This window comes from Dromaius novaehollandiae, chromosome 19 (assembly GCF_036370855.1).
Source record: "Dromaius novaehollandiae isolate bDroNov1 chromosome 19, bDroNov1.hap1, whole genome shotgun sequence".
Lineage (NCBI taxonomy): Eukaryota > Metazoa > Chordata > Aves > Casuariiformes > Dromaiidae > Dromaius > Dromaius novaehollandiae.
The window spans coordinates 188,184-195,460 of record NC_088116.1 but is presented as its reverse complement, the minus strand read 5'-3'; the positions used below and the strand labels follow the sequence as shown (position 1 = coordinate 195,460).

At 63.1% G+C, this 7,277-nt stretch overlaps 1 long non-coding RNA gene across 1 annotated transcript; it reads left to right on the top strand.

The window, feature by feature from the left end:
- Positions 1-380: 380 nt before the first annotated feature.
- Positions 381-3,409, top strand: LOC135330294 (uncharacterized). The gene is made up of 2 exons (XR_010392217.1): positions 381-1,841; positions 2,253-3,409. It is a non-coding gene; the product is annotated as an uncharacterized LOC135330294 (long non-coding RNA).
- The last annotated feature ends 3,868 nt before the right edge of the window (positions 3,410-7,277 follow it).

The following is a 7,277-nucleotide window of genomic DNA, read 5'->3' as shown; positions in this document are numbered from 1 at the left end:
GCTGCGCTCCCCCCGCCCCTCGCGCTCCGCTCCCCCCGCCCCTCGCGCTGCGCCCCCCCGCCCCTCGCGCTCCCCCCGCCCCTCGCGCTCCCCCCGCCCCTCGCTCGCCGCCCTGGGCCGCGCAGGCGCGGTGCGGCGGCGCGAGCCCTGGGCGGCCGGCGCAGGCGCGGTGCGGCGGCGGGCAAGATGGCGGCGAGCAGGGCGGGTGTTTTGGCTGGACGGCGGCGGGCGAGGGCAGAGGCGGCCTGGAGTCGAGCATGTGGGGGCCGCGGTGAGGCGAGGTGAGGCGAGCATGTGCCTTCGGGTGGCCGCGGGTGTCGGGCTGTGTCCTGCCAGCCGGGGCCGTCGCTGCGTGGAGGCGGCGGGGCGGGGGGGGGGAGTCGGGCTGGGGGCCGCGCCGCGCCGCGCCGGGTCTGCGCGGCGCCGGGTCTGCCGGAGCGCGGCTCTGACTCTCCCTTTTGCGTGTGTCGCCTGTAGGGCCCCGGTTCCTCCCCAGCGCGGGCCGGGGCGTGCGCTCGCCCCTGCGGACGCAGCCTGGAGGAGTGTGTGTGGGGTGTCTGCGCGGGGGTCTGGATGTCTCTAGCAGCGGCACGGCAGCCTGATGCCTCCTGTCGTCTGGGACGCGGGGTCCTTGGGGAGTTCCCTGCTGCCTCCTCTGGCGTTCTCTGCGAGCTCATAGTACCCTCCACCTCCTCTGCCCCCCCCCCCCCGCCCCGCTCCCCTGTCTGGTGGGGTGGGAGACCGGTGGCTGCTCCCGCCGAGCTGAGAGCCACGTAGGGCACCCCTATGTGCTCACTACGCATCTGGGGTGGCACCCCTGCCCTGAGGGCCCCGCAGAGTCCCACCCTTCCTGCAACCAGCCCCCCCAGAGCCATTAAACCACCCACAAGTCCTGCCCCAATACCCCCACAGGCCCCAAAACGCCTCCGAGCCCTGCCGCAATGTTGTCACTGACTCCAGACCTTCCCCTGCACTCTGTGCAAGGCCCCAAACATTCCTCAAACTGCTGCCAGACCCAGTGCCCGCAGCAGTGAGGCGTTCTAACAAAGATGGGGTGCGATGTGCGTCTCCGCCTCGACTCAGTCCCGCTTTAGAGAAACAGGAAGTTACAGCACTTCCTGGTGAAGAGTGTTGACGGGTGAATGTGCGGATGACAAAGAGACTTTTCTCTCTTTTCTTCTGAGCCGCCTCTCAGAAGCCTCTGTGTGTGCACGATGTGGCTGATCTGGGATAATCGTGCTGTGCGCAGTGCTTAAGGAGAACATTGCCCTAAAATGGAGGGCTAAGGAATAGCCTAAAAAACCTAAAAGGCTCGGGAAGAGCCAAAGAGAACACCGATGGGCTCTGGGAAGCCCCAGTGATGCTAGCGAAAACAGCGTGGCTTTTAGGCGCCTCCTCAGAGCAGCAGCAATGTCTCGCTCCAGCCTATGGGACAATGGGGACTCTTAATTACCGCCTTGAATTACCACAAGTGTTGCAAAAGCAGAAGGGACTAGGGAGCATGCAGAGCAGGTTATGGACTATATGTCAAGTTTAAACAAGCAACAAGCCCCTCTGCAAACAGAAACAGGTTTAGCCCTAAGTAATAGACGGAGGTAGCTGTGAGCAACGTGAAGCGAAGCGGTGACGTCAGTCACCCCGAAAGCCTCGGAGAAGCGGTCTGAAAATCTGGTACCCTCGCGGCCTCGGCAGTCTTTTTGGTCTGTTTGGCAGGGTAGCCCACCGAAGGGGGACATCTCGAAGAGAAGCAGCAAGACCTGGGGATCCGGTGGTTCATTTTGGTCGTCGCCTGTGAGGCCAGCATGCAAGAGTAAGAGGAAGCTAGGAGCAGTCTCAAAAAGGTAATAGGTTTGAAAGGGAGACAGGCAAATCGAGGGCTGTCGTTCCTCCACGTAGTTAAAGACCGAGAGAGTTGTCGGTTAAGCGCATGCATACGAGGGTTTGCGAACAGTAACAATAACGCTGAAGCGGAATAAAAATAAGGTTTCGTGGAAGATGGCGTTAGGTAGGTATTAGGCGACGTGCCCGCCTGCCTAATAACCTAGCCCTAATTGCTGTGTGTAACGTTTCCAGACCGTTTACCCTGCAACGTATGGTGCAAAGTGCCGTATTAAGACCTTTCCCTTAAGGAAAAGAAGAAGAAAAAAAAGAAAAAAAAGGGGGAAAAAGAAAACAGGGTAAAGAGAAAAAGATCATGCATAAACCTAAGCGTTTCACTGGAAGTAAAACGCGAGTTTATCGCTTCCTTACAGAGATGGAACCAAGGACAGCAAATGCTGACGAAGAGAAGAGACGGACGAGCGTTTGCTTGCGGCTAATACCGAAGGGACGGGATGAAACAAGGAAGCCAGAATGCAGCGGCCCCTCGATATCACCAGGAACTGCTACAGCAGGAGGCGTTCTGGCACGGGTAACTAGGGTAAGTATCGCTAATGACCGTTAGCAGTTATTTCGGCCTCCCCGAGGCAGCGCTGAGGACTGAGTAACCTGAGGGGCTCTGGCCTGGGTTAGGGCAGAAGTGCAGGCAGGCGGGATCAGGCATTTTCCTCTCAGCTCTCCAAGCTGAATCCTAGCCCTGAAGGAAAAAGCACCGACGGACGGACGGACGGACAGACGCTGGTGCGGCGGTGACTCTTTGGATATCGTAGGTAAGGGGAGGCATGCTGGTGCCGAGCTCCAGGGCGGTTTGCCTGAACACGATGCCCGGGGCAGGAGGTTACGCATTGTGTCCGGGGCTGGGAGCTGGTCCCCGAGTCCCATGTACTTGGGAGTGCCTGCGCTTGCCAGGGAGCCCGGTGCTGTTCCCAGAGCTGCGGGGAATTTCCCTTGCGTTGCCTGGACCCTCGGGGCTCTTGGGGGTGTTTCCCCTCATCGCAAGGGCAGCCAGAGCCCCTCCAGGGCTGCGTGAGGTCCCCGAACCGCTCCCGGATTTGCTTTTGGCACTCCGCAGTGTCGCTCGTGTGCCTGGGGCAGCCTGCAGGCGCCATCCTGTCAGCCGCGTTGAGCCCTGCGGCGTGCCTGGTGACCCCTCTGGTGTGCGCCAAGGCCCTTCCTCTGTATTTTGGTCTGCCCCAGAGCCCTGCACTTGCCCTCTGATGCCCTCAGGACCCCTCAGTTCACATTCTGGGTTGCCCCCGAGCCCTCTGCGTGCCTTTCGGTGCGCCCTGTGGCCCCGTGTGTGTTTTGCGGCACGCCGCAGAGGTCTCTGTGTAGCTTTTTCTCCTGTCCTGGAGTTTTCTGGGTGCTTCTGGGTGTGCCCCAGGGCCCTCCTTTTGGTGCCCCCAGAGTCACTCTGTTTGCTCTATCGTTCTTTTTTTTTTTTTTTTTTCTTGACTTGTGTTGCACCCAGAGCTCTCGATTTGTTCTCTTGTGCTCCGCATACTCCCCTTTCCGCACTCTACACCCCAGGCAGGGCTCTCCCTTCAGCTCTCAGCAAGCTGCTGTCAGGAGAGTGGGGGTGCCTCTGCTGCCCTGGCAGCCCCAGCTGTCCCTGAAGGGGCTGATGGCCAGGCCCCCTGCCCAGTTCCTGCAGGCCCACAGCTGCGGGCCCTGGGGCTGGGATGAATGCCAGGGGGAGCTGGGTGGCAGGACAGGCCCCAGGTGGGGCTGATGGCAAGGGCAGGCCCACATTTGGGGGCTGGGGCCGCAGTTGGGGGGAGCTGGCGCTGGGGCAGGAGCTGGGCAGCGGAGCTGCCACGGAGCACGGCCCTTCGGGACCAGCCCGGCGGCCGCCCCGCGGAGGAGGTGAGCGGGGCCGGGGGAGGCGCGCTGCAGGCTGCAGGTCCCGCATGTGCCGGGGGTCCCGGCGGCTGGGAGCGTCCCGGGGCCACGGAGGCGGGGGGAGGAAGGGGGTGCGCCGGGGCTGTGGTGCGGTTTACTGCGCGGTCGGAGGAGCGCGGGGGGGGGGGGGGTCTCCTGTGTCAGCTCGGGAGCGTGTCGGGGAGCGGGGGGAGGAGGGTCGTGGAGGGGCGGGGGCAGTGTCGGAGCTGAGGCGGGGCCGGTCGCGGGGGTGTCGGGGGAGCCCCGGGCCGGTGGTGGGGCTGGCGGGGCCGCGCTCGGGGCTCTGCGGCCGTTTCCGGGGGGACAGGGGGGAAGGGGAAGGGGGGCGGGACGGAAAGGAACGGAATGTGCCGAGGGTCAAAGGTGCCCCAGCGCTGCGGGTGGGGGGCGGGCGTTGGGGTGCGGGAATGCGGGGAGCCGTAGCTTTCGGCGCGGCATGCCGGGAGCAGTAGTCTTCCGGCACTGGGCTTCCGGTCGGGCATGTTTTTTTTTCTGAGCGCGGCATGCTGGGAGCGGTAGTCTTCCGGCACTGGGCTTCCGGGCGGCCATGTTGCTTGGCATGGCATGCCGGGAGCAGTAGTCTTCCGGCACTGGGCTTCCGGGCCGCCCTTTTCGCGTGCACGGTATGCTGGGAGGTGTAGTCTTCTCAGGCGGGGCTACTGGGTGACCATGCTGCGCCTCTCGAGGTGGCCCCGCGGGGGGGGGCGGCGGCGGCAGGTCCCTGCCAGCGGGGTTCCCAGCAGGCGGCCGCGTGGCAGGCCAGGAGCTGTAGTGCCCGCTGGGTCTGTTCCTTACTGGACATGTGTCACTCACGCCTGAGTCCCCACAGGTCACGGGGGACAGTGGAATGCCCCTGTTTTTCCCCGGTACAGGGCAGGAAGTGTTTTCCATCTCCGATGGTGTTGCAAGACAACCTTGGAAGCTCAGAAAGAGTGTTCCTGCTGTTTAAACTAGGCAGATGAGGAGAACATCCCCCCCCCCCCCCCCCATTTCCTGGGAGGAAATAATTCTTTAATCAAGGCCATGCTAGAAGTGCTAAAGCCTTAAAGAAATAGTAAATCAAAATGTTTTGTTTTCTATGTAGACGGTGCCAATTTAGCAAAGGAATTCGAGGTATCCCCGAACTGAACTGTCCTCATTATAATACAAGAAAATCACGCCCATAGGTCAGAAAGACCTGTGCCCGGGTGAAGACCCCTCCCCTGAGCACGCGTAGTTTTAAAATGGTGTGTAAGCAATATTAGAATTGTATGTAAATCACTAACCAACCGGTGTAAGAGGGAAAGTTGCAAACCTTGCAACTTGTATAAATGCTACTTGGAAAGCCGGGGCGGGGGAAGGGGAAGTTGCGCTTGATTTGTGGGGAAACACCGAGCAGCCAGGCTTGCACAACTCTGAAATAAATAAGCAAATGTCTCTCCTGAGCGTGTCATTATTGGCTTAGTGCACAGCGGGCAACGAATCCGCTTTTCGGACAGCAGCGTGACCAGGCAGGGTTGTCCCCGGGGGCTGGGGCTGTCCCTCTTGGAAATGGGGAGGGCGGGAAGAGTAGGAGGGGTGCTGCGGGCTCCTGGGGGTCGTAGCTTTGCTCAGGATTGGGGCCGGTTAGGCAGCTGCTGGGAGGAGTGGCGGTGCTGGGAGGGCACGGTGCGGAGCTGTCCTGCTGTGCAGCGCAAGGGAAAGTCGACCAGCACCGTTGCTGTCCGAGGACCCTGGAACAGCCCGAGAGACCCTGGAACAGCCACCCCACGGACACCGTGTCACTGCCTCGCAAGGCCACTGCATGCAGGTACGTTTGACTACATCCGGCAGAAGAAATGTAAGCCGAAGGATCAGGGCAAATAGCTGCTTGTCTAGGTTTGTTACCTAGCGACGCACTGGCAAAGCTTTTTATGAACACCCGTACTCGATCGAGTGCGTATTCATTCTGTGAATATTAATTACTGCCAGACCGCGTACGTCACTGATGCTTTAAAGCAAGTCCGTGGCGCTGGGGTAGCACGTGTAGTGGAGGCTAAATGCAATAATACCTCGTTTTGATGTTGTTCTCTTATACGAAAGCACTTGGAGCAGATTAAGACATTTCTCGTCCTATTTTGTTTATTGAGTGGGCCCTGATACTGGGGAGAAGCTGCCGTGAAGCAGACCTAGTAGTCAGCTTCCTTAGAGAAGGCGTCTTGTCCTGTATTTGAGGGCTTCCGGTACGTTTTGACAGCCAGTAGTGAGTGACGGGTTTCCTTTGGACCCCCCGGGGAGCAGAAAGTTCTGGCGGGAAGGCAAAATGTTTCTTGCGGCTGGGTTGGAAGAAGCTGGCTGCTGATGCAAGGCAGTGACAATTCTGGGGAGTCGCGGGAAGTTTTGAAAAGACGGTCGTTCCCTTTTCTAGAAGGCTATGCACTTCGGTTCCTAATAGCTGTAGTAATGAAGCCAGGTAAGTGTTCGGGAGGAGCCCAAGCCGTTTTTGCCTAGCGAGTATTTTGCAAGGGGGGCAGGAAAGCGCTGCGCCCTGCTCCTTGCTGCCCTCGCGTGTCTGAAAGGCGGCACTGCACGCGGGAGGGGGGCGCGCTCACGGCTGCCCTCGCGTGTCGACAAGGCAGCACTGCAGCCGCCGGCGGCCACCGCTGCGTACGGAGACCGTTGCGGGCAGCCGGCGCACACGTGCGCGCTGCCGGTCGCCGCGTTGGCCGCTACTCTGCGCTCTCTCGGGGACGGGTAAGCGAAGGGGCCGCGCTCGTGCCCCCTGCCCGGTGCTCACGGACCGGGAGCGCTTTTCCCGAGAGGGCTTTTCCTTCTCGGTGCTTCCTGGGGGCGCGGGGACGGGCAGTGCCGTCTCGGAGCTGCTCCGCGGCGCTCTCTCCCCGGGGCAGCCCCAGCGCCTGCTCGCTGATGCCCGCCGCTCTCTCGGGCGCGGGCAGAGCAGCCTCGGGGCGCTCGCTGCTCGGCCTGAGCGCCGGGGTGGCGCGGCGGGCTGCGGTTGGCGCGCGGGAGCCGGCCGGCTGCAGCGCGGCGCTGCGACCACGCGAGGGTGGGGCCATGGCGGGTCTGGCCTGCCTCGCGCTGCGCTCCCCCCGCCCCTCGCGCTGCGCTCCCCCCGCCCCTCGCGCTCCGCTCCCCCCGCCCCTCGCGCTCCGCTCCCCCCGCCCCTCGCGCTGCGCTCCCCCCGCCCCTCGCGCTCCGCTCCCCCCGCCCCTCGCGCTCCCCCCGCCCCTCGCGCTGCGCCCCCCCGCCCCTCGCGCTGCGCCCCCCCGCCCCTCGCGCTCCCCCCGCCCCTCGCGCTCCCCCCGCCCCTCGCGCTCCCCCCGCCCCTCGCTCGCCGTCCTGGGCCGCGCAGGCGCGGTGCGGCGGCGCGAGCCCTGGGCGGCCGGCGCAGGCGCGGTGCGGCGGCGGGCAAGATGGCGGCGAGCAGGGCGGGTGTTTTGGCTGGACGGCGGCGGGCGAGGGCAGAGGCGGCCTGGAGTCGAGCATGTGGGGGCCGCGGTGAGGCGAGGTGAGGCGAG